Here is a 26,960-nt window from a genome sequence, read left to right as displayed (position 1 = left end):
CACAGTCAGGGTAAGAGTTTCATTAGGATTGGGGTCAGGGTGAAGGTGAAGTTTGGGAAATATGATGGTACTTGGGGAGTTGGTTGGAAGTGTGTGTTTCTGTGCTGTATTACTCTATAATGTTCACATATTCACCATCTGAGGGGTTGGTGAGATGTGAATAGAATGACCACACAATGTGGCCCCTATCGGATGCCCCACCTACAGACTACACATAGCTTAGGCAGCAGGTGGGATCACCACTCTGGGAGATTACCAACAATGAGGAGAATACCCCATAATTTCACTTCACATCCACTGATTGCTCAGATTGAGAATAAATTGCCACCTTTGTTTAGTGTTCCTAAACTATGTTCCTCAGCTCGGTCAGCACAGGCAGATCTCTGGGTAGGACCAGTAGCTGTTGAGTACCAACTGTCTCTGGAGCCTCAGTGAACCTGAGCCAGATTGGGAGTAAATCTCAGCCAGAGCTTCTAATGCTGGCATTAACTGGTCTCCCCAGCTACAATGTGAATGCATGTGGGTGATATAGAGTCATAGAGATGTACACCTGGGGCAGGCTGGGGGAAGAAGTCTATCGACACTGACACTCTGTTGATCTTCTGGCCTAGATCCCCACCCAAGGTGCAGGACAGTTGGATCTGGATACAGGGTGGGCCTGTAACCGATGGACAAAGCAATCACACCTCAGGCAAACACATCACCCCTTTTTGCCCAGTCTTCCTGTATAGAGCATGGGCATTGAGGGAGACAGTGGAGATCGGTAGCCACCTGTGGAACTAATGCATTGGCAAAGTGGCACCTTCCATGGGCAGAAGGATGGTAGCGACAATAGACAGTTGGCTTGTTACCCCCCCCACCCCCCTGGTTGCTGGCAGAACAATACGCCATGACAGCTCACCGGAAAGTGGCACAGGCAGTATGGCTCAAACTGATAATTAATTCTTTGGGCTCTATAATTATTCCTCATTCTACACCAACCTAAAAAAAAACAGTTAAGGGTGGTGGGGGGAAACAGTGGTTAATTTATTCGTAGCAATAAATAGAGAAGCAATTAGAGAGACATTTTTAGCCCGTTCCTGTTTCTTGAGCACCCCCCTGCATGTTAATGATTGCTGGTGTTACTGGCCCGCCTGCTCACTGCTGAGCTGCTGTGTGCGCCTTTGCATTGCTCGCCTTGGGGTGTATTTTTAAACCAGCTATGTTGTGCAGTCCTGAATGTTTGAGGTTCTAGTGCGGCTGACAGTTTGGATAAGTGGGTCAGGTAGGTTACCATGGTGACGTTAGGGTCGCTTTTAGCTGCGAGCTTCTCCGCTTAGATCGCGAAAAGCCAGAGAATGAACGATGCTTTCATTTCTGCCCTCTCGGTCGACCAGAATGGCCAAGAGTAAAAGGTATTTGTACACGTGAAATCTAATCTTTGTTCCGGCAAACAGGAAAGGCAATTTTCTATCGGTGAGTGTGTTCTTAGTTTTTCACAGTCGGTTTTAAATCAGAATTGCTGGATTAGGACAGAATTAGCATTGCTCTATGTGTTACTGCTTGGTTGAAATTTAATCTGAAATCACGGCTAATTGGCATTGTTGGGACTTGTCTTGTCCACAGCAGATTTGGGGTGTTGAGGCTGGGGGATGGGGTGATCTTCCATTTGTCTGATTGACCTGTACCTCTCAGCCCATTCCTTGAGCAGTTGCTGTTTTCTGAGGCTGCTGGCCCCTGCAATCTTAGCAAATTGATCAAGAGGCACAGTTATTTGTCAATCCGTTGTGATTTGTAACTCAGCGGAAATCTGCTCGATTTTCCAGCCTTTGCATCGAGAGCGCTCATTAGCATCTTGTGTGTTAATCCAAGTCTCAAGTTTGCCAGGTTAACCCTTTCAAGGTTTCATTTGGACAGTTAGACTGTGTAATCAGTCTCGATCTGAATCATGTTTGTATGTGTGACTTGACACATAGCAGTCAATATGTGTGATATTCCCAGTGTGTTTTGTACAATTACTCTCGCACTCTGTGTGCGCCTGCATATTTATTTATAAGATACATCTTGGGGCTGATTGCTGTTTTCATTGTATTTGGGCTGTAAGTTTTCTAAACAACGAGTACTGTAATTACTGGTGTATAAGTGCTCATGGCTACTTGGTTTGAGATACTCGTTCAGTGACTTAGTGCAACTTTTTAAAAAAAGTAGACTGAGGATGGGTGTAACTGGAACCGTGGTTGACAGTGGTGCCAATGTGTACCAGTGTGACAGGGTGGCTGTGGAGCACACTGTTGAACTGGTGGAATGTACAATGTACAATTCAGCCTAAAAAGAATTTGCAGCTGGGATTTGTTACAGTTTACGAAGAGTTTATTTCATGGGAATGCCAGTAAGCTGAAAGCAGTAAGTGTTTGTAGCAATTCAGGAATTCCGAGGCCATTTGTTCCCACTGAGTCATTTCCTGCCCAGCAACGTTCTCCCTGGTTTGTGAGAATACTGCAGGAGCCTTGTGCCCCATCACTTTAGCATGAGAGTCTGGGCAGTGACCACTGGCAAGCTACTTAACTACGGGGTGCATCAAGCCTGGTCTGATTCTGACCAATCACTGCATCTGTACATTCAATGGCTGGTGATTGGGAGCATGATGTCAGGTTAAGGAGCTGTTTGTCTAACCTGGAAATGCTAAGGCCACCTGTAGCCCTCTATGAATGCATTCAGCAAATCTAGTGCAGCGTCTCTCAGCTCTGGTCCTCTAACCTCAGCATCTCACTCCTGGTCACCTCTCTTTTTAACTTGCTACTGTACATTGTTTTGTTTGGGTCCAGAGGCTTGGGATAGCTGTTCTCCTGTCTCATTTATAAAATCCCAAATCAGGATCTGCTGGTAGAGAGTTCTGGGGAGTATGGAACACAAGATTGCTGTGGCCATTGACAAAGGAAGACCTGCATTTATGCAACTCCTTTGATGACCACAGGCCATTCAGAATGCTTTACAGAGAATCAAGTACAGTTAAAGTGTAGTCACTGTAGTATAATGGACAATGTGTCAGCCAGTTATTACACAGCAAGCTCCCACAAACAGCAATGTGATAATGATCAAATCATCACTTTCTTTTGCAATAAAAACAACATACTGCAGTTGCTGGAAAACTGAAATAAAAACAGAAAACACTAGAGAAATGCAGTAAGTTTGGCAGCATCAGTGGAGAGAGAAAAACAGTTAATACTTTGAGTCCAATCTGACACTTAGAATCATTGATTCCGTACAGTGCGGAAGCAGACATTCAGCCCGTCGTGTCCACACTGCCCTTCCGAAAAACATCCCACCCTGTAACCTTACATTTCCCACCTGAAATGTGAATCCACCTAACCTGCACACCCCTGGATTCTATGGGCAATGTAGGCGAAGGTGAGGACTACAGATGCTGGAGATCAGAGTCAAGGTTAGAGTGATGCTGGAAAAGCACAGCAGGTCAGGCAGCATCTGAGGAGCAGGAAAATCGACGTTTCGGAACTGGAGCCCTTCATCAGGATGAAGCCCTTCACCATTCCTGATGAAGGGCTCCTGCCCGAAATGTCGATTTTCCTGCTCCTCTGATGCTCTATGGATAATTTAGCATGGCCAATTCACCCTAACCTGTACACGTTTGGACTGTGGGAGGAAACTGGAGCATCCAAAGGAAACCCATGCAAACAATGTGCAAACTCCACACAGACAGTCACCAAGGGTGGTGTCAAACCTGTTTCCCTGATGCTGTGAGGAGGCAATGCTAACCACCGAGCCACTGTGCTGCCCATCTTCCTTGCCTTTTCTGTCATTTGTTTTGTGATGTTACGAGGTAAACATTGGACAGGACACCAGGCACAACTTGCCTGATCCAGAGATACAGTGCTGGGTCAACTGTTACATTCCACCTGAGAGAGCAGACAGACATCAGTTTAAGATCCCATCTGAAAGACGGATGATCCTGCAATCTCCCCAGTGAGGAATTTAAATGTCAGACATGGTCGCTGCAATCTTCTGAGAAACAGCCACACAGCTGATGATGCTAAATAAACCTTGGACACCTCTGAGCTGTTCTCCCGGCAGCCGAGGGAAAGGCATCTCATCCCCTCTGGTCTGGCTGGCTGAGTGCCACACTACTTCACCACATTGACCTAGAAAATTAAGGAGAGAGCTGTAGGCTTTTCTAAATAACCATCACAGTTTAAAAAAAAGAGCTAGAAATCCGAGAGGTATGGGTGCACTGCTTCCTGGCTCAGAGAAAGTAAGGGCTGCAGATGCTGGAGAATCAGAGTCAAAAGTGTGTTGCTGGAAAAGCACAGCAGGTCAGGCAGCATCCAAGGAGCTGGAGAATTGACGTTTCAGGCATAAGCCCTTCTTCAGGAATGTGGGAGGGAAAGGGGCTGGGGAGGAAGGTTGCTAGGAATGCGATAGGTGGATGAAGGTGGGGGGGGTGATAGTATAGGTTGGAGGGAAGGGTAGAGCGGGGAAGGAAGTTGGACAGGTAGGACAGTTCAAGAGGGCGGTGCTGAGTTGGAGGATTTTATCTGGGATAAGGTGGGGAGAGGGGAGAAAGGGAAACCGATGAAGTTGGCATTGATGCCGTGTGTTTGGAGGGTCCCAAGGTAAATAATGAGGTGTTCTTCCTCCAGGCATCGGGTGGCTTGGATTTGGTGATGGAGGAGGCCCGGGGCTTGCATGTCCTTGGCGGAGTTGAAGTGGTCAGCCACAGGGCGGTGGGGTTGCTGCGCACGTGTGTCCCAGAGATGTTCCCTGAAACATTCTGTGAGATGGTGTTCTGTAACCCCAATATAGAGGAGACCAAATCAAGAGAATGGACACAGTAAATGAAGTGGGTGGATGTACATGAAGAACTCTGCCACATGTGACAGGATCCTCTGGGGCCTTGGATGGAGGTGAGGTGGGTGGGGGGGGGTTTACACCTCTTCTGGCAGCAAGGGAAGGTGCCGTCAGTTGAGTTGGCTGGTGGGTGGGGGGGGGAGATGGGGAGCGTAGATCTGACGAAGTTGCAGAGGGAATGGTCACTGCAGAATGATGGTGTGGTGGGGAGGGAAATATATCTCAGGTGGTGGGGTCTGATTGTAGGTGTCAGAAATGGTGAAGGATGATGTGCTGTCTCTGGAGGTTGGTGGGGTGGCAGGTGAGGACCAAGGGGGTTCCTGTCCTTGCGTTGGAAGGAGTGGGGCTCAAGGGTCGAGGTGTGGGAAGTGGAGGAGATGTGCTGGAGGGTGTTGTTGATCATTAGGGAGGGGACATTGAGATTGTTGAAATAGGAGGCCACCTGGGATGTCTTGGAGTGGAATTGCTCCTCCCGGGAGCAGATACAGCAGAGACGGAGAATTTAGGAGTAAGGGATCACGTTTTTACAGGAGTGGGGGTGGGAAGAGGTGTAGTCCAGGTGGCTGTGGGATTCAGTAGGTTTGAAGTAGATGTCTTTGTTGCATCGGTCGCCAGAGATGGAGAAGGAGAGGTCCAGGAAGGAGAGGGAGGTGTCCAAGATTGTCCAGGTGAACAGGATGGAAGGTGCTTGTGAAGTTGATGAAGTGTTCAACCTCCTCATGGGAGCACGAGGTGGCGCCGACACAGTCATCAATGGAGCAGAGGAAAAGATGGAGGATGGTGAGAGTGTAACTGGAAGATTGACATTTTCCACCTATCCGATGAAGAGGCAGGCATAGCTGGGGCCCGTGCGGGGGTGCCCATGGCTACCCTTTGTTCTGAAAGAAGTGGGTGGATTCAAAGGAGAAGTTGTTGAGGGTGAAGACCAGTTCCACCAAACAGATGAGTGTGTCGGTGGATGGGTATTGGGTGGGTCAGCTGGAGAGGAAGAAACGGAGGGCTTGGAGGTCTTGGTCATGGCAGATGGAGGTGTGGAGGGACTGGATGTCCATGGAGAAGATGAGGCTATGGGGACTGGGGAAACAAAAGTCATGGAACAGGTGGAGGGCGTGGGTGGTGTCCCGAATGATTGTGGGGAGTGCCCGGACCAAGGGGGGGAGGACAGTGTCAAGATATGAGAAGATAAGTTCGGTGTGACAGGAGCAGGTGGAAATAATGGGACGACTGGGGCAGTCAGGTTTGTGGATTTGGGTAAGAGGTAGAACCAGATGGTGCAGAGTTCCTGGACAATGAACTTGGAGGCTGTGGATGGGAGATTCACTGAGGTAATGAGGTTGTGGATGGTCTGGGAGATGATGGTTTGGTGATGGGAGGTGAGATCATGGTCAAGAAGGCAGTCAGAGGAGGTATCCGTGAGTTGGCTTGCTGGCTCCGACAGATTAGGTTTGAACACTATTCTTAGTCTGTCACTGGACCTTCAGTCACCTTGCTTTCAGTTGTCACTCTTCTATGTCCCAGGGCAGGAAGGTGCAAGTTTACATTCATCACACTCACCCACATTTTACAATCTTGGTGGTGTGGCAAAACGATTTGTGTGCTCGAAACAACAAGACTAATTCAACTGCATTGACGTTTTATAATGCTTTTGAAAAGGTAGTGGATAAGCAGCCTCGTGTGGGAGACTTTATCAAAAGCTTCTAACAATCTAAGCTATATCCACTGACTCACCTTTATGAGTTCTGTCAGTAACTTTCTCAAAATGTTCCATCAGTCTCATCAGACATGATTTCCCATTTACAACATCTATGCTGACTATTATCATTATTATCCTGTGGTCCATTGATCATATCCTTTACACTTGATTCTAACATTTCCCCCAATACTGCACTTTGTTTTCCCTCTTCCTCCCTTATGAAATAGTGTTTGCTATAGTCTGAATGAGCCAATCCAGAAATGAATAGAAACTTGGAAGACAATCACCAATGCACCCATTATCTCCATACTGGGATTTAAATTATCAGGTACTGGGGATTTATCCATTTTTCAGCCCCATTAATGACTCCAAAATAACTTTATTACTAATGTTAATTTCCCTCAACTCCTTATTCTCCCGAGGCATTTGAACCTTTAGTTCTGGAAAATTTCCTGCATCTTCCTCAGTGAAAACAGACACACAGTAATCATTTAACTTCTCTGCGATTTCTCTATTCCCCATTATAAATTCCCTTGGCTCTGACCTGGAGTGAACCTACATTTTTCTTAGCCAAACATTTCCTTTTTATGTAACTTTAGAAGCTTTTACAGTCCATTTATCCAACACGCCATTCTAATAGGTGGCTTTATTTAATAAAGAAGCAATCTCAACCATTAACGGAAAAGGGTTTAATGTTGAGATTCACTGTCTGAGTTGAGGTGGTAAATAAATGTGAGTTGTACTGTAGCCATGGAGAAGTAGAAGAAAAATTTCACGAGGGTTGCACTGATCATGTTTTATAATGCAATGTCGAGGAATTATCTTGGAGTTCAAATATTTATGAATTCAAGACCTGCACAGAGCACCTCTCCACCATGGCAAAAATGCTGGGAGAATTGTTAGAAATCCCAATTTCACCTCCCCACCACCCTCTGAATGTGGCATTTCTCATTTCATGGGTGGGGTGGCTGATAGACTGTGGTTCACACATGTGATGTTCCTGGAGGAAGATGGCCATTGAAATGGCCAGCTTCCTCTTCTGAAAGCAGACTTTGGAGCCGTTGGAGTGTTTGGATTAGGTCAAAGCAGTTCTGTTCTCAGTCCATTTATTTTGGATAGCCAGGGTACCCATTGGACAGCTGAGATAGCTCTTAGTATATGGTCCAAAGAGATGTTAGGTGAGTGGGAGCCAGGAAGCCTGTGGGAATGTGGGGCTTGGGACATCAGGTATTCTCCAGGGAGGGGATTCAAGGATAATTTAACAGGGTTCAGTTATCTTTTGGGTTTGTTAACTGGAAATAACTGCACAAAAGAAACATAAAGCCCTTGGAACTGTCCAATTTGTGAGAACTGTCAAGAGGTTCAATGTCTGTTTTTGAGAGAGTGCTTTTCTCAATAGTGCTTTAAGTCATAGTTTTTCTCTTACATGCACGAGTACTTGCACAGTAGGTGAGGAGTGAAAGGATAGTGGGTGGAAATAGGTGTGAAAGGTCATGAGCAATGGGTAGTTGGCATTAGGTTGCCTGGGTTGTCATGGGTGGGTCATGGGAATGTGTGGGTTGTGACCAGCAGCGAGGGAAGTGTGAATTGTGAGGGCTGGATGTATGTTTTATCTCTCTCCTCTCTTGGAGAGGCAAGGTATCCCTTTCAATTTACTCCTGTGACATATTCTGTGAAGGTAAGGCACCTTTGCAGTTTGTGAAAAGACATGTTTGGCATGAGAAGTGCAAAATCCATTGGGACTGGCAACATTGTCAAGGAACTAAAACGGTTCCAAGAAAAAGCTATTAGGTATTTGTTGAGGGTGCCTGGTTATCTGAAACAATTATAGGGTTGCTGTGCTACCCTATTTCCTAAGCTATTATTTGTAGATTAGGGTGTCTAAGAAGTGAGCATTTTGATGAACAGCTTTAATTGCTTATTGAATGGACACTTGTGTTTGCAAGTGATTTAGCAATTAAGTGAAATGTTTGTTTGCACAGGGATTATTTGAAGGAATTTGAATGTATTGAATTTGCTTTGTTATCACAGAGAATTTTCTTCCAGTAATGACATCAATAAACATAGGCAGCATACTTTCTGAGATTTATGCCTGTTCGACAGTCAGTTATTTGGCATGGGGAGGAAAGGGAAAGGGCCATTGGTAAGAGTATAAGTTCACATAGAGTTATATGAAGGCCATGGAAATTATTAGGGTTATAGGATGGCCAGGAGTATGAGCGGCAGGGGCATGGACATAAAGTGGCAGTGGAGCCATTAGAGTTACGGTGATGGGTAATGAGGCAGACGTTCACTTGGATGGAACATGGGGAGTAGGCGATGGTTAGAGAGAGCAGGAGGGATGTTTTATGATTTCACTTTTCAACAAAAAAATTGTCAATATTGCTAGAACCTGAGGCAGGTTTTCTCTAGCTTCCAGCATCCTGTTAGGCTCTTCCAGGGTTTCCCGTCCTGGTTCCCAATCCAGCTACCCCATCTCAGACAGAAAATCAGAAACAAGAGCAGGTTATTTATAAAGGTCAGGATTGTGAAGCTGGGATTCCTATCCAATGTGGGACCAAAAATTGGGATCTAACTTCAGATTCTGAAGGGCAGATCTTACCCCTATTTGTTGGAGCTAACAAAATTGGAGCAGGTCAGGCAGCTTCCAAGGAGCAGGAGAATCGACGTTTCGGGCATGAGCCCTTCTTCAGGAACGTCGATTCTCCTGCTCCTTGGATGCTGCCTGACCTGCTGCGCTTTTCCAGCAACACATTTTCAGCTCTGATCTCCAGCATCTTGCAGTCCTCACTTTCTCCGCTAACCAAATTGGCCCAGGATTGTTGAGATTGACGACTTTCGCAAGTAAAGATCTAGCACCACATCTATCATAGAGTATCCGATACAACTAAACTCATAAAATATTGTCAGCTTATGCCAATCAAATGTGCTGATTTTCCATGAGGGTGCAACAATGGTATTTGATAGGGTTGAGGCAGTGAGTCTGAGGTACTTAGATTTCAGAAAGACCTCTGATAAAGTTCTTCTGGTATTAAAAATAATACAAGCAGGAATATTGATGGATTGGGCAGACAGGAGGCAGCTGAGATTTAATTTAGAGAAATACAGAGTGCAAAACATGGGGACAGAAATGAATCCAGAAAAAGATTGTGAGAGATCTGTGGATGGGATTGGCAATAAACTGATTGGGCCACAATAATGAGCAGCAGTGAGGGAAGCAGATCAAACGTTAAGATGGATTGGAAAGTAAAGATTCTGCCAAAATAGGTGAGGTTATCCTGCTATTGAATAAATCAGACTGGGATTACACTGAGAATATGGCTGGAATACATCTTACCACAATGCAAGATGAAGACAACAGTTGGTGAAAAGTTAGGGTGAGACTTGCAGGGGTAGAAGGATTGGATCAGAGGAATGATTATTAGTGGGCGGCACGGTTGCACAGTGGTTAGCACTGCTGCCTCACAGCGCTGGAGACTTGGGTTCAATTCCCGCCTCAGGCGACTGACTGTGTGGAGTTTGCACGTTCTCCCCTTGTCTGTGTGGGTTTCCTCTGTGTGCTCCGGTTTCCTCCCACAGTCCAAAGATGTGCAGGTCAGGTGAATTGGCCATGCTAAATTGCCTGTAGTGTTCAGTAAGAGGTAAATGTATGGGTATGGGTGGGTTACGCTTCGGCGGGTCGGTGTGGACTTGTTGGGCCGAAGGGCCTGTTTCCACACTGTAATGTAATGTAATCTAATCTAATCTAAATTCCCCACGTTTCAGTGCATATGATATGATTAGCATTGCTGCGATTCGACAGGCACATGGCAAGCAATGACAAGGCTACGTCATCATAGCCAGGTGGGTGCTTGAATAGGGAGTAAGTTCAGAACCAACTGCAAGAACATAAGGAGGAATCGTCCTCGCCTAGTGGTGGTAGGCTGAGTGCCAGGACAATAATGGAGAGCTGCTTCACATGGTTCCTTGGAGTAATCCCACTGTCCAGGAAAGTTACCCAGCAACATATGGGAAGGTGGGTCCATGCAGGCCAGCAGCCAAGTTGTATACTGAAGGCACTAACTGGACACTATTTGGTACTGTCTCTGCTACTTTTCTAGGAACAATGATCTCTCACCCCTCACCATGAAGAGGTTGTCAGCTCAATTGAATGCCCCGCCTGAAGCATGACTAGGGTGGTCTTAGTAGGGAGAAGGGGTCTGCAGTGGTCATCAAAGACATTTCTCACAGACTTAAGGGAAGGCTGAAGGTTGTAACAGTGGCTCAGGCAAATACAGCAGAGGAAATGTCCCCTCCAGGCTAAGGCAGCCATGAAATGCCAATTACTTGACACCCAACATGAAGGTCAGTGAGAGTACTTCCAGGTTGCAGCACCTTTGTCCCCCTCAGCATTTCCTTTCACTCCCAGTGGAGCGAGAGCTACAGACTTGCTGATTGTCCAGGATAATCAGGAGCCCATTGCTAGCCTTCATACCACTGCAGGGTCAGTGACAACTAATCAGGAGGGTCCCCCTAGGATCTAGGATACCTCTTTGGCTCCAGTGAGGCACTCCGGAAAACCTTCAGTATTGAGCCAGTAAGCGAGGGGTTAATGTGTTGAACCAACTCCCTTGGGCGATGATGAAAGAGGTGGTGTTAATTTGTTAAGATGTAAATTAGATTTTGTTCAGACACTAATATTTTGGGATGCTGTCTCTGAGTAATTAGAGAAACGATGAGCGCTAAGTGTAGCATAGCTTGGGAAAAAGAGGCAACTTTGGATTGATGCTTCCTAAAGCTCCCCACCATGGCAGAATTTTCCTCCCCTCGTATTTGGGTTTGTTCAATACCATTTGGTGGAGATTTGTTGTGATAAGAGGCAGCAGAAAAGCACATTTCCTGAAGTGTGTTCCTGAGGCTGCAGGTTTCACCCTGGAACCATAGGAGGACGACAGTCACTTTGCACTAAAGGCTTTGGAATGCAGTGCCCATTACTAGACGGCAGCCATTTCACAAGCAGTGAAACCTTTTTTAAATTAGTGCCATGAATAGTTACATGGACATTTAAATCGCAAGGACAAGCAGATTGAGTCTTGGTTGAAGAAAATCATTTAAGAAGGAGCCCCTGCGACCAGGGAGAATTCATTGTGTTCTACAGCAATGTCAGTTTAGATGGACAGATCTGGATGAGAACTTGAACCCTCAACCTCAGACTGTGAGACAACACAACTCCTAATTGAGCCAAGGTCTGGATTCCCAAGAGATGTTTGCCTCCTGGCATCAGGAGTGTACTCTGACCTCACTAAGCTCCCTAATGGAGCAGGTACAAAACAGAACTACCTGTTTTCATTCGTGATTTTACACTGAAATATGAAGGCAGTGTCAAGATCAATTTGATTGCGTTCAGTGTCTTCCTTACCATGTGTAAACATTTGACTTTTTCTATTTCCTGTGCATTTGAGGCAAAGAAGGGTCTGTTATGATTCCAAATGTTAATGTAACCTGCTGTAGCTGGAAGATTTCTATGCGTGCTGGGCAAGAGACCAACTTTAGTCCTTTCTTTTTACAAAATATTCTGCCACTAAAGCACAGCCACTAATTAACTACAGCCGCACAACTTTGGTGTTTTACAACAGTGTTTCAGCCACAGCAATCTTGGGACCAGTGAGGGAGTGAGCTGACTGGCTTGAACTCCTGGCTCTTATCTGCCATTGCCTTTCTAAAGGTTGATGGGTATGACTGGGACAGGAGCTGCCAAAAGCATGCTTGATGTTGGCAGGGTAGACTGAGAAGGTTTAATAGGAGGGAAGAGGGAAATCTGGGGAGCAGAAAGCTATCAGGCCTTTGCATTGCTCCTCTGCCAGACCTGAAGCTTTTAACTTCTTTTGAGGAGTCTCTTTGTCCCCTGACCTAGTTTTACTTGTTGTGAAAGCCGCAGAAAACTCCCCACTCTGTCCGTGGGATACGCTTGCCTTTATTAGTATTGAGTATAGGACTTGGGAGGTGCATTGGCAGCTGCATTGGACATTGGTTAAGGCCGCGTTCAGGGTACTGCATACATTTCTGGTCTCACTGCTACAGGGAGGATGCTGTGAAACTTGACAAGGTTCAGAAAAGATTTACAAGGATGTTGCTTGAGTTAAGCATTTTTGAGCTATAGGGAGAGGCTGAATAGACTGGGAGCTATTTTCCTCTGGAGCATTGGAGGCTGAGGGGTGACCTTATCAAGGTTTATAAAATCATGAGGGGCATGGATAGGATGAACAGACAAGGTCTTTTCCCCAGGGTGGGGAGTCCAATACTAGAGGGCATAGGCTTAATGTGAGAGGGGAAAGATTTGAAAGGGACCTACGGGTGGTGTGTGTGTAGAATGAGCTGCCAGAGGAAGAAGTAGAGGCTGCTACAATTACAACATTTAAAATAGCTACTTCATATGAATAGGAAGGGTTAAGAGGGACATGAGCCAAATGCTGGCAAATGGGACTAGATTAGGTTAGAATATCTGGTCAGCATGGACGACTTGGACCAAAGAGTCTGTTTCCATGCTGTACATCTCTGTGACTTTAATTGGATGCCACGTTTTTTACATAACAACAATGAATACAACTTGGAAGTATGTCTTTATCTGTGAAATGCTTTGAGATATCCTGAAAGAAGAAAATAAACTTATAACCTGCTAAAGAGCTCGTTTCCAACGCTGAAACAATGTATAATATTTACTTGCCTGTCCCTCCCTCCCCATGGGAAAGACAGGGAGTATTCAAGGTCAGTAGTAGGCTCTTCAGTCTCTCCGGTCCGCTCCATCATTCTAGATGCTGGCTGATCGTCTGCCTTGTTGCCATATTTCTGCACATGCTCATATTGTGATCAAGTTAAAATCTCAAAGTACTATCGACAGATGCCTGCACCTCCGTATTTTGCAACTCCGCTCTGCCAATGAACTGCTTGTAAATTCTGTATTTGCTCCAAGACATCACTTCCTTTTCTAAAATGTAAATATTATCACCTCTCCCAATTTCTTGGGGACTGTTGCTTCTTGACCATGCATGTGTGATCCACCGGAAACCGTCATTATAATGTAGACATAAATATATGATTTCTGGAGGACATGGTGTCGGAATTGTAATATCACTGGAGATGACCCCCATCAATCATTCCCAGGACAGGGACAACACGGGATTAGTAACAGGGTAGAGCTCCCTCTACACTGTCACAATCAAACATTCCCAGGACAGGGACAGCACAGAATTAGATATAGAATAAAGCTTGCTCTTCAGAATGACTCAGACTGGACTTGAAACCTTTATTCTTTTTCACCGGCCACAGATGCTGCCAGACTTCCTGAGTTTCTCTAACATTTCCTTTGTCTGTTACTCAAAGCAGTCCATTACTAAACTAGCAACATACCTGTCTGACACCCTGCCTTACTTGGCAGCCTGACACTCTAGCTACCTGGTCAGCGAACCCCTTACAGCTGCCAGCCTAACTCCTCACTTAGTCTTTGACAGGGACTGTCAAAGTGAATGGCTGTGCTGCTTAGTTCTCAAAATACAGCTCAGTGACAGCTGCAAGAAGGGGCATGGTTTGATATCCCTTGACTATCCAACTCTACAGTGAAGCTGTGTCTATCTCAGGGACACTGTGTATATCTGAAGGAGCTGGGACAGGGATTTCCTGCTGGATATGTGGTACTCCCTCCTAACAAACAGAAGCTATGAGCGAGTGGCATTCCATGGCCAGTCCTCAGAACATCCCAGGCATTGAATCTGTTCTCACTGAGGGAGGGGAGCTCTAACTAAATGGAAGGGGCAACAGGTACATATTGAGGGGTAGCTATTTGTTCCATTTCTAAAGTAGGTTAAAAATTTAGGAAGAATTACTACATAAAAGATGACCATTTGACACAGCATATCTTTGCCAACTGATAAAAAGAACTTCAGCTTCAATCCAAATTCCAGGCTAAATCCAGATTTCCGCCATCCTCTCGGTGAAAACATTACTCCTCACTTTCCTTCCAATTCTTCCGTCACTGGCTTCAAATCTATGCCCGCTGGTTGTTGTCCTCTGGTCTTCCTACCTACTTCATCTCAGCCCATTTGTAATTCTCAACACTGGAATTAAATGTTCTGTCAGCCATCCCTGTTTCTCTGCTTAAATATATCATTCCTGACAACAAACTTTGTGGATCTTCTCAAATTTGGATACTTTATCCATCAAATAAAGGTTCCTGTGTTCAAGTGCAGGATGAAGCTACAGGTGAATGCAAAACTAAACAATGTAAATATCAGGGACACAGTGACACAGCAACCCTATGTAACAACTGCTAATTATTTAAGCCCCTGCCAATGATAATCTCCCAACCCATCCTCCAAAGAATTCGACCTTGTTTATCCATCAGTCTAAATTAGCTCCATCCCACAGCACACAAAGCTTCAGTTATAAAAATTTTCCTAATCAACCAGTGCAGAGATGTTATTATAGCTGGGGTAGGTGGGACTTGTACCCAGGCCTCCTGGCTCAAAAGTAGGGACTTTACCACTGCACCATAAGATTCTCAACATCCCCCCTCCCCTCCACCCCCCACCCCCCCCACCCCCCCTCCAAAGCTTCAGTTACTGTCAATATTTGTTCAGACACACTGAACGATAAATAAAAAGAGGTGAACGTGAGATCTGCAGATGCTGGAGATCAGAGTCAAGATTCGAGTAGTGCTGGAAAAGCACAGCAGGTCAGGCAGCATCCGAGGAGCAGGAAAATCAACATTTCGGGCAAAAGCAAATGAAAAGAGTTAATAGGGTTTGAATAAATGTATACTCACATGAGGTATGGTGATACTGTAGTTCGCACCACTATCTCATAACACCAGTACCTAGGTTCGATTCTAGCCTTGGGTGACTATACATGTGGACTTTGCATGGGTTTCCTCTGAGTGCTCCAGTTTCTTCACACAATCCAAAGATGTGTAGGTTAGGTGGATTGGCCATGCTAAATTACCCATGGTATCCAGGGATGTGCAGGCTCGGTGGATTAGCCAGGGGAAATGCGGGTGATGGGGATAGGGTAGAGTATGGGTCCGGGTGGGATGTTCTTCAGAGGGTCAGTGCAGACTTGCTGGGTGGTATGGCCTCTATCTGCACTGTAAGGATTCTATGACCTCTGACATCATTAAGTGCAAATAAAGGGCATTGTTATTTCTCCCACCAAAATGGAACATGTCATCAGGAGAGTAAAGCTGGCTTTGAATGGATTTTCATAGCTCTGAGAGAACTAAATGTGAAAAAAAAACAAGCAGAGAATAACTCTAACTGAAGTGTGTATCTCTGCACAGGATCTCGACAGTTGGTTGAGTCATTATAGTGTTAGAAGTTCCAGTACTTGCTGCTATCACGGTGAAGGCAGACTGGAGTGGGAAATTGGTGTTCCTTCCAGAATTATCAGACTGTCTCAGTATTGAACAAATAAAAGGCACAATTAAAAGAAAATGTTTTAGAAGCTGGAAACCTGCAATAAAAGTAGAGGGTGTTGGACAACTGCAGCAAGATCTTTGAAAAGAGAGACAGAGTAAACAATTTGAGTCCGATCTAACTCTCCTTCATATTTGACTCAAAGCTCTGTTTGTCTCACTACACTTTCTGCCAGATCTGCTGAATGTTTACAGCAGTGCTTTCTGTTTTTTATTTTAAGAACTGAAGTGACTTGATTATCGGGGATGGGGATGGGGTGCTACAGGATATATTGATTATTGGGGATGGGGTGCTACAGGATATATTGATTATTGGGGATAGGGTGCTACAGGATATATTGATTATTGGGGATGGGGTGCTACAGGATATATTGATTATCGGGGATGGGAATAGGGTGCTACAGGATATATTGATTATCGGGGATAGGGATGGGATGCCACAGGATATCTTGATTATTGGGGATGGGGATAGGGTGCTACAGGATATATTGATTATCGGGGATAGGCATGGGGTGCTACAGGATATCTTGATTATTGGGAATGGGGATAGGGTGCTACAGGATATATTGATTATCGGGGATAGGGATGGGGTGCTACAGGATATATTGATTATCGGGAATGGGAATAGGGTGCTACAGGATATATTGATTATCGGGGATGGGGATAGGGTGCTACAGGATATATTGATTATCGGGGATGGGGATAGGGTGCTACAGGATATATTGATTATCGGGGATAGGCATGGGGTGCTACAGGATATCTTGATTATTGGGGATGGGGATAGGGTGCTACAGGATATATTCATTATTGGGGATGGGGATGGGAATAGAGTGCTACAGGATATATTGATTATCGGGGATGGGAATAGAGTGCTACAGGATATATTGATTATCGGGAATGGGGATAGGGTGCTACAGGATATATTGATTATTGGGGAGGGGGATAGGGTACTACAGGGTATATTGATTATCGGGGATGGGAATAGAGTGCTACAGGATATATTGATTATCGGGGATGGGGATAGGGTACTACAGGGTATATTGATTATCGGGGATGGGGATAGGATGCTACAGGATATATTGATTATCGGGGAGGGGGATAGGGTACTACAGGGTATATTGATTATCGGGGATGGGGATAGGGTGCTACAGGATATATTGATTATCGGGGAGGGGGATAGGGTAGTACAGGGTATATTGATTATCGGGGATGGGAATAGAGTGCTACAGGATATATTGATTATCGGGGATGGGGATAGGGTGTTACAGGATATATTGATTATCGGGGATGGGGATAGGGTGCTACAGGATATATTGATTATCGGGGATAGGGATGGGGTGCTACAGGATATCTTGATTATTGGGGATGGGGATAGGGTGCTACAGGATATATTGATTATTGGGGATGGGGATGGGAATAGAGTGCTACAGGATATATTGATTATCGGGGATGGGAATAGAGTGCTACAGGATATATTGATTATCGGGGAGGGGGATAGGGTGCTACAGGATATATTGATTATCGGGGAGGGGGATAGGGTACTACAGGGTATATTGATTATCGGGGATGGGAATAGAGTGCTACAGGATATATAGATTATCGGGAATGGGGATAGGGTGCTACAGGATATATTGATTATCGGGGATGGGAATAGAATGCTACAGGATATATTGATTATCGGGGATGGGGATAGGGTACTACAGGGTATATTGATTATCGGGGATGGGGATAGGGTGCTACAGGATATATTGATTATCGGGGAGGGGGATAGGGTGCTACAGAATATATTGATTATTGGGGATGGAGTGGTACGGGATATATTGATTATTGGGGATAGGGTGCTACAGGATATATTGATTATTGGGGAGGGTGTGCTACAGGATATATTGATTATTGGGGATGGGGTGCTACAGGATATATTGATTATTGGAGGTGTGGATGGGGTGCTACAGGATATATTGATTATCAGGGATGGGAATAGGATTCTACAGGATATATTGATTATCGGGGATGGGGATGGGGTCCTACAGGTTATATTGATTATTGGGGATAGGATGCTACAGGATATATTGATTATCGGGGATGGGGATGGGGTGCTACAGGTTATATTGATTATCGGAGATGGGGATAGGGTGCTACAGGATATATTGATTATCGGAGATGGGGATAGGGTGCTACAGGATATATTGATTATCGGGGATGGGGATAGGGTACAACAGGGTATATTGATTATTGGGGATGGAGTGCTACAGGATATATTGATTATTGGGGATGGGGATAGGGTGCTACAGTATATGTTGATTATCGGGGAGGGGAATGGGGTACTACAGGATATATTGATTATCGGGGATGGAGTGCTACAGGATATATTGATTATTGGGGATGGGGATAGAGTGCTACAGGATATATTGATTATCGGGGATAGGTTGCTACAGGATATATTGATTATTGGGGATAGGATGCTACAGGATATATTGATTATCGGTGATGGGGATGGGGTGCTACAGGATATATTGATTATCGGAGATGGGGATAGGGTGCTACAGGATATATTGATTATCGGGGATGGGGATAGGGTACAACAGGGTATATTGATTATCGGGGATGGAGTGCTACAGGATATATTGATTATTGGGGATGGGGATAGGGTGCTACAGTATATATTGATTATCGGGAAGGGGAATGGGGTACTACAGGATATATTGATTATCGGGGATGGAGTGCTACAGGATATATTGATTATCGGGGATAGGGATTGGTTGCTACAGGATATATTGATTTTAGGGGATAGGGTGCTACAGGATATATTGATTATTGGGGATAGGGTGCTACAGGATATATTGATTATTGGGGATGGGGATAGGGTGCTACAGGATATATTGATTGATGGGGATGGGGCGCTATAGGATATATTGACTATCGGGGATGGAGTGCTACTGGATATATTGATTATCGGGGATGGGGATGGGGTGCTATAGGATATATTGATTGGGCATGGGGTGCTATAGGATATATTGATTGATGGGGATGGGGTGCTGTAAGATATATTGATTATTGGGGATGGAGTGCTACAGTATATATTGATTATCGGGGATGGGGATAGAGTGCTACAGGATATATTGATTATCGGGGATGGGGATAGGGTGCTACAGGATATATTGATTATCGGGGATGGGGATAGGGTGCTCCAGGATATATTGATTATCGGGGATGGGGATAGGGTGCTACAGGATATATTGATTATTGGGGATGGGGATGGGGATGGGGATGGGGTGCTACAGGATATATTGATTATCGGGGATGGGGATAGGGTGCTCCAGGATATATTGATTATCGGGGATGGGGATAGGGTGCTACAGGATATATTGATTATCGGGGATGGGGATAGGGTGTTACAGGATATATTGATTATCGGGGAGGGGGATAGGGTGCTCCAGGATATATTGATTATCGGGGATGGGGATGGGGTGCTACAGGATATATTGATTATCGGGGATAGGGTGCTACAGGATATATTGATTATCGGGGATGGGGATAGGGTGCTACAGGATATATTGATTATCGGGGAGGGGGATAGGGTGCTCCAGGATATATTGATTATCGGGGATGGGGATGGGGTGCTACAGGATATATTGATTATCGGGGAGGGGGATAGGGTGCTACAGGATATATTGATTATCGGGGATAGGGTGCTACAGGATATATTGATTATCGGGGATGGGGATAGGGTGCTACAGGATATATTGATTATCGGGGATGGGGATAGGGTGCTACAGGATATATTGATTATCGGGGATAGGGTGCTACAGGATATATTGATTATCGGGGATGGGGATAGGGTGCTACAGGATATAATGATTATCGGGGATGGGGATAGGGTGCTACAGGATATATTGATTATCGGGGATAGGGTGCTACAGGATATATTTATTATCGGGGATGGGGATAGGGTGCTACAGGATATATTGATTATCGGGGATAGGGTGCTACAGGATATATTGATTATCGGGGATGGGGATAGGGTGCTACAGGATATATTGATTATCGGGGATGGGTTGCTACAGGATATATTGATTATCGGGAATGGGGATAGGGTGCTACAGGATATATTGATTATCGGGGATTGAGTGCTACAGGATATATTGAACCTTAGTCTTCACCGAGAAGGAAAAACAAGACATGGGAAATTCTGGAGCTTTAAAGACCCAAATTGAGTCCTCTAAGAATGTAATTTATGTATTTAAAACCAGAGGTCCCAAAAAGGAGGAGAATATTGATCAGGATGTGACTACACCGAGGTGTCTAGCTGAATCTTGTGAGTTTGAAGGATGATCTCATCAGAGTGAGGATAGTTTGAATTATCTCCCACTGGGCGAGAGCAGAGAAGCTCAATCATAAGAAAACTATTGACAGGTGGTGAAGCACTGAGTTAGTTCACCATCAGCTGAAGAATATTGAGACTTCTACACTATTCTGAGGGGCAGTTCGGGTCTTCCAAGCACAAGTCACTGACGAGAAGAACAATTTGCAGAAAGGCCAAATCAAAGCTAGAGCACAGGATGTAAATATTCTAGAGGACACAAAAGAAGAGCAGCCAAACCCAATGTGCAGAAAGCAATGCATCACTTGCTTTACATGCAAGTGTTTAGATGGAAAGTAGCAAAATAAGTCAAAGCATCTACTATGAGATGTCAGACAATGTTGGTTGTGAATCATCCTGAGCCCTGGAACAGTTTTCACATCATGTCATAAGGTAAAAAAATGGCTTTTAACCATTGGGATGAGGTGACAGTTTAATGTGAAATGTCAAGTAGACACAGGTTGTACCAGTGTAACATGATAAATTTCACAGACATTTAAAGCTGTTCAAGATGGGATCTAAGAATGAAGCCCTCGAAGATGAAACAATGAGTGGCATTTTCCACTGCTAGCACCATGTGATATTTGCCATCTGCCTGAAGAAGGGCTTATGCCCGAAACGTCAATTCTCCTGCTCCTTGGATGCTGCCTGACCTGCTGCGCTTTTCCAGCAACACATTTTCAGCTATTTGCCATCTGTACCAGTGTTTGGTACTGGGTAAGGCTCGTTGGATGCAGTTTACTGCCACCAATCCTCCTTTGCCTTGTCCTATCTAGTGATTAGTGATAGGGGATACACTGTCACAACAAGAAGGTTTAATGCATGATGGAAATAGGAACAGCTACATTTGTTCAGCCATAACTACTAAGACCACACAAAGCAGGCACAGATATATCTGATCCCTCTGAAATCTAGAATAGAGCTCCTTGTGTCCACCCACAGGTTGTGTGTGACATCAGTAGAAAGAATAGAGCCAACATTAACCCATTCAGCACTTTTTCTAATACAGCATTTACCTCCCCGGCTTATCCCACCATGGTTCCATGGCTAACCCATTATACAATCATGCATAGAACTAAATTATGTTTACCAATAACCCATCTTCCCAAGTGTCTGACTTCACAAATGTGGATGCTCTGGATGTTTCACAGTTTTCTCAGAACATAGAAGTTTGGTGAAACCCTTGTTGGAGGATAATTGGCGCAGGTTCTGATGTGGGAATCATTTATCCACTTAACCCATCATTTAACCCATCTTTCACCTCTCAAACATCCTTCACAGAAAACATTGTTCTCTATAGATATTGTTGTTGGCCCATTATTGTACCAGGAAAACATTTCATCTCCTAAATTTCCACTTGGAAGATATGGGTGAACTGCCCAATAAGCACTTTTTTACTTCAAGCATTCTGGACTGGGCAATCATTTTCGAATTGGAAGAGGAGGTCAATTCCTTCTGCAGTATCCTGGTTGCTTAGACCAGCTAGTTTCTTCTCTTTGACCTCATCCTGATCCTGTGGACATTGGTATGACTCCCATGGTGTCCAATGCAGCTTATCACCCTTGAGTTGTTAAGGAAGCTGGGCATTTTCAGTGCCCCTATTGTCACTGATTGGCTGGCAGTGGAAACTTTTTCAGACTGATATTTGTGTTGCTGAAAGCTTGCTGCTCACTCAGCACTCTCTCTGTCACTGTCCTACAGTTTTGCAAGTGTGGCCTTCCATAGCACTGGCTGGATATTTTCTAGGAGACAGTGAAGTCTGCAGATGCTGGAGAGTAGAGTTGAGAGTGTGTTGCTGGAAAAGCACAGCAGGTTAGGCAGCATCTGAGGAGCAGGAAAATCGATGTTTTGGGCCTTCATGTTTTGTATACCTGTGAGCCCTTGCTGTCTCACAGCAGGGACACCAATTTTTGCATCAGGCTTGTTCTCTGTGTTGGCTTACGTAGAGTGTCCTTGCCTTGTGAAGTGAATAGACTGTTGTGACCTCTTGAGATAGAGTTGTTCTTTTCTTAGGACCTGTCCCTCAGTCTTTCTGTATTCACCTTCCAGCACCATTTGAATAGCTTTCTCCAGAGTTAAATCTTCCTTGGGTTATATAATACCTGATCAATTGTCATCAAAGAGTCCAACAATAATTTTGTCTCTTATGAATTCTGATTTCAAAGTTCCTTGCTCACAGTTTTCCACTGATCTGTAGAAATCATCCATGAAATTATCTATTGCTGGGTAGATTGTTTTGTAAATTATTGCTCATTCAAGAATTGTATTTGTTCTCAGATTGAAGCAATTATCAAAAGCTTTCAAAAGATCTTCAAAAGTGTCTGCACACCCTTAGAAGTTTCATCTGTTCATAACATCTCTGCAATCAGACCCTCTGCACATGATAGAATTTTAGAATTAGATTTGTTGTCACATATCCTCAAGTCTGGAGTACAGTGAAAAATTTACCATGTTGTCCCTCACGGTGCCATCTTAGAAACAAAGTAACTAAGGCACAAGTCAAAGATATGAAATAGAAAAATATACAAAAAAAGTTACATTATCCTACATAACCTTATACTACCTTACAGAGATTCATGGTGTAAGTTAGAAAAATAAGAAATAAAGTTAAAAGGATAAACATTATGGTCAAATAATCATTACTTGCAGTAGATCAATGCAGGGGACTTCCACATATAACCTGACTGGGGCTTGCAATTCGCTGATCATTCACACTGGCCCCCAGTCTAACACCTATCCCCGCTCTTGTCTGGGAACGCTGGCTGTCCCGCTCTGGTCTGGGAACGCTGGCTATCCCACTCTGCTCCGGGCCTCCAATCGGCTGGTTGTCCATTTACATTTAGTCCACGTAGTCTACACACCGTCCACTTATTATAATAATGCACTCCACTTACTCAACTTCATGAATAGTAAATTTGGAGGCAACTCTGCATTTTATGAACTGATGCCTCCATGAATTCTATTCTTCTGTTCTGGCTTTCTTTTTGAATGTGCTAGGTGGTATTATATCCTTTACTATTACTTCTCAATGTGCTGACTAATCTTATTACTGCAAAAGTATTTTAAACCTGTACCACCTCCATGTTGCTTTAAATCTACTATTCTTCATGCTTGTATCCCCCAAAGCTGTTTTAAACTGAATGAGTGTAGAACTTAAACAAAAACAGGAATTTCTGGAGAAACTCATCAACTCTGGCAGCATCAGGGAAGGGAAACAACATTAATATTTCAAATCCAGTGACTTTTCTCTGTACAACAGCAACGTTGCAGTAATTTTAACTCTGTAATTCTACAGCACTATATTGAATTATTTAACAAATCTTTAAATTGTGTTACCAGTGTTCTATAGGAAACTTTTTTTAAAAATGTGTTGCTTTGTAATATTGTATCTCTGTATTGTTGACTGGGATTTCCTGCCTTTTTCAATATTTTCCTACTACTTTAATGATAATGTTTTAATAATACCTGCTCCCTTTTAGGGCTCCCCCTTCTCTGAAGTTTTGTTGGCTGTACCTGGGTAAAAGGCCTAGTTTTCCACCTTTCACAGTCTAAAACAGCAATCACCTCCTTCTGCACAAAATGTTAAATGAAGTTTCCTGACGGTAAATTTTAATGTACTTGTTACCATAATTGTGACTTAATTACTGAGTTGTGGTCCTCTTTTGCTCAGCCGTTTCACTAGATCCCCATTTTCAACTTAAATAAATTCTGCGGTCTTCTGCATTTGATAGCCCTGATGTAAGTTTCTTTTTTCTGGCCCGTTACTCTTCCTTGCAGTTGTGCCTTATGGTGCCTAATATGATGCTTTTTCAGAAAGGTAAGAACACTCATTTATACTCTCTTCTCCTTCTGGCCTTTAAACCATTTTCTAAAGTTATTTACTTGCTCCTTAGAGATCTTGAATTTTATCGTCTGGAGTCTTTTGTTGCTTCTTACAAATCTTCTTTATCAAGGTTTCTGGACTTCCTAAGTATTTCTGTCTGGCTCTAGTCTACACACTTGTCCCAGCAATTCTCGTAGGGACCGGAATAGGCCATTCAGCCTCTTGGGCCTGCTCTGCCAATCAATAAGATCCCACTTGATCTGTGGCCTAACTCCATATGCCTGCCTTGGGCCTATATCCTTTGATACACTTATGTAACAAAAATTGTCTACCTCAGATTTAAGTTTAACAATTGAGTTCACCTTGATTTGCCATTTGCTGAAGTATGCTCCAAACTTCCATTTGTCCTTATGTATAGATTTGATTTTCCACTGAATAGCCTGGCCCTAATTCTTAGATGATGCCCCTGGTTCAGGAATCTGCAACCAGTGCAAATAGTTTATCTTTATTTACCCAGTTTTTCCCTGTTAATATCCTGAAAACCTTGATTAAACCACTCTGAATTCTAGAGAATAAAGGCCTAACTTATCGAAACTGTCCTCATAACCTCAGAAGTCTAGATATCATCCTTGTAAACCTGCATTGAACTCCCAAGGCCAAAACATCCTGCCAAAGACTATTTTCCAAGCAGAGAAAAACTTGGGAAATCTGAAGCACAAAGGGAGTCCTAGTTAAGGTTAACATGTAGATTCAGTTAGCAGTTAGGAAGGCAAATGCAATGTTGGCATTCGTTTCAAGAAGGCTAGAATAGAACAGCAGAGATGTATTGCTGAGACTCTATAAAGCTCCTTTTGGATTACATCTGGAATATTGTGTGCAGTTTTGGTGTCCATATCTAAGGAAGGATGTGCTGGCCTTAGAGAGGGTCCAGAGGAGGTTTACAAGAATGATCCTGGGGTGAAGGGCTTGTCACATGAGAAGCGGTTGATGACTCTGGGTCTGTACTCAATGGAGTTTAGAAGAATGAGAGGGGATCTCATTGAAACTTACAGAATACTAAGAGCCTGAACTGAGAAGAGGAGGAATTTCTTCAGCCAGAGGCCAAGTGATTGAGTTTATTTAAGACAGAGATAGATAATTCTTGACTGGTAAGGGGATCAAGGGTTATGGAGAGTAGGAAGGAGAATGAGGTTGAGAAACATGTCAGCCATGACAAAATAGCAGAGCAGTCTCGATAGACTGAATGGAGTAACTTTGCTCCTAACTTGGCTCGTAAGGTGAATACCATCAAACAATGCTTTCAAATTCTTGGATGCAATCTTCTAATGTCAAGATTCTGAAGGCCATCCTGGAAGAGTGTGTCACTTCACTTGTAGGCGGATTAGCTGGCTACGTGCAATCATGTGGTCAATGGCGAATTAGATATGCAAGACCAATGCATTGGCCTATCAAGCAGTGAGAATAGCCAGGCAGTCACCAGCTCTACCATTACCTGATGGGAGTCAAAGGTCAGGCACCAAGTCTGAATGGCAGCTGATGGACATCCAGTCCCTGCCACCCAGAATCATCAACTTGGTTGTGCTGAGGAGGTGGAGATCTTTGGATCTGCTTGCACTTAATCTGTGACATTTTGTGAAGAGATCATGAGATCTTATAGGAGCCTCCTTACAACTGGAATCATGGTCACCATGTGAGTGTCATGTGTCTGTCTGTGGTGTCACCCTATTACTCTTGCATTTTGGTTGATGACACTTAACACATCCCCATCAATCCTGACCAACTAACATTCATGCTAAAGCTCCCACCAACCATTGGCTAGGCCCCTCAGCACACCAGAACTGCCCCTTCTTTACCCTCAACCAGACATACATCATCTTTCCATCCTTGTTGTATCATCCTTGACCTTTGTTACACTCCATTTTCAGTTCCTCACCTTTGACATTCCTCATGGAGACCAGTTACCTCCCTCTATCCTCAATGAGGCTTCATAGGGTCTGCCTCCACCTTCTGTGCCTTCCTTTGATCAGTCGTACTCCGTTCCCTTTTCACAGTCACCAAACAATCTCAGTCATCAATGTTTCCCATTCCCTTTGTGGTTGACCAAAATTCCATTGAAAAGAAATGAGACAGCTCCAACACACTCCAAACATACCAGGAGGACAAGGATTAATTTGGAGACGTTAGCTTTGAACGATCAGGTGTAACATTCTAATGCATGAAATACAAGGTTCCTGTAGCTTGCCATCGGGGACCATAATCCACCAGTAACTTTACACCTCCACCTCCATTGTGTTGTCAGGAAGCTGGTGTTTTGCCTCCCACTCAGTTCAATGGCCTCTCCTGGCTCCTTACCCACCCCCAGGGGCTTCATACACGTAGGGACAGACAAAATTGGAATTGATCAGAAAGAATAAAAGGATCATGGAGGATCATATTTTTGATTAAAAATATATGTGGAGTGCACTTTTTTTATGAACAGGGTGTGTTTGGATCAATGTACACGGTGGATGAAGGTTTCCAGGTTTCCTCACTGGATACCGTCTGTTTCCCAGTACAGAGTGCCAGGAATTCAGGGCAGCCATGAGCAGAGAGTCTCACTAATTAGATTTCAATTAAGCAAATTAAACCATCAATCTTTGTATTGAGCAGCATTGTTTTCTGTTTCATGGACATGTAAAGAGACTAGAACACAGGACTGTCTGTTATGTTACTAACATTTACCATGTAATATGTAGATCAATCCCAGATATCTTGTAACCGTACCATATCTTGTAACCACTCTAACCCTCCGTTAGAGTGC

At 44.2% G+C, this 26,960-nt stretch overlaps 1 protein-coding gene across 3 annotated transcripts in view; it reads left to right on the top strand.

Annotated features, from left to right (window-relative positions):
• The first annotated feature begins 1,160 nt into the window (after window positions 1-1,160).
• rims3 (regulating synaptic membrane exocytosis 3) overlaps window positions 1,161-26,960 on the top strand; it is a 266,178-nt gene continuing 240,378 nt past the window's right edge. Inside the window, exon 1 of one of the 3 annotated variants that reach the window (XM_072548628.1) lies at window positions 1,161-1,264. The gene's annotated coding sequence lies outside the window, so the exon portion shown is untranslated. Of the gene's footprint in view, window positions 1,265-1,292; window positions 1,456-26,960 lie in introns of those variants that run through there. The other 2 variants (XM_072548629.1, XM_072548627.1) reach the window with 2 other exon arrangements.

The sequence above is a fragment of the Chiloscyllium punctatum genome, chromosome 27 (assembly GCF_047496795.1).
Source record: "Chiloscyllium punctatum isolate Juve2018m chromosome 27, sChiPun1.3, whole genome shotgun sequence".
NCBI classification, from domain to species: Eukaryota; Metazoa; Chordata; class Chondrichthyes; order Orectolobiformes; family Hemiscylliidae; genus Chiloscyllium; species Chiloscyllium punctatum.
Note: the sequence above shows the minus strand (reverse complement) of the source record. Positions and strands in the feature narration are given on the sequence as shown.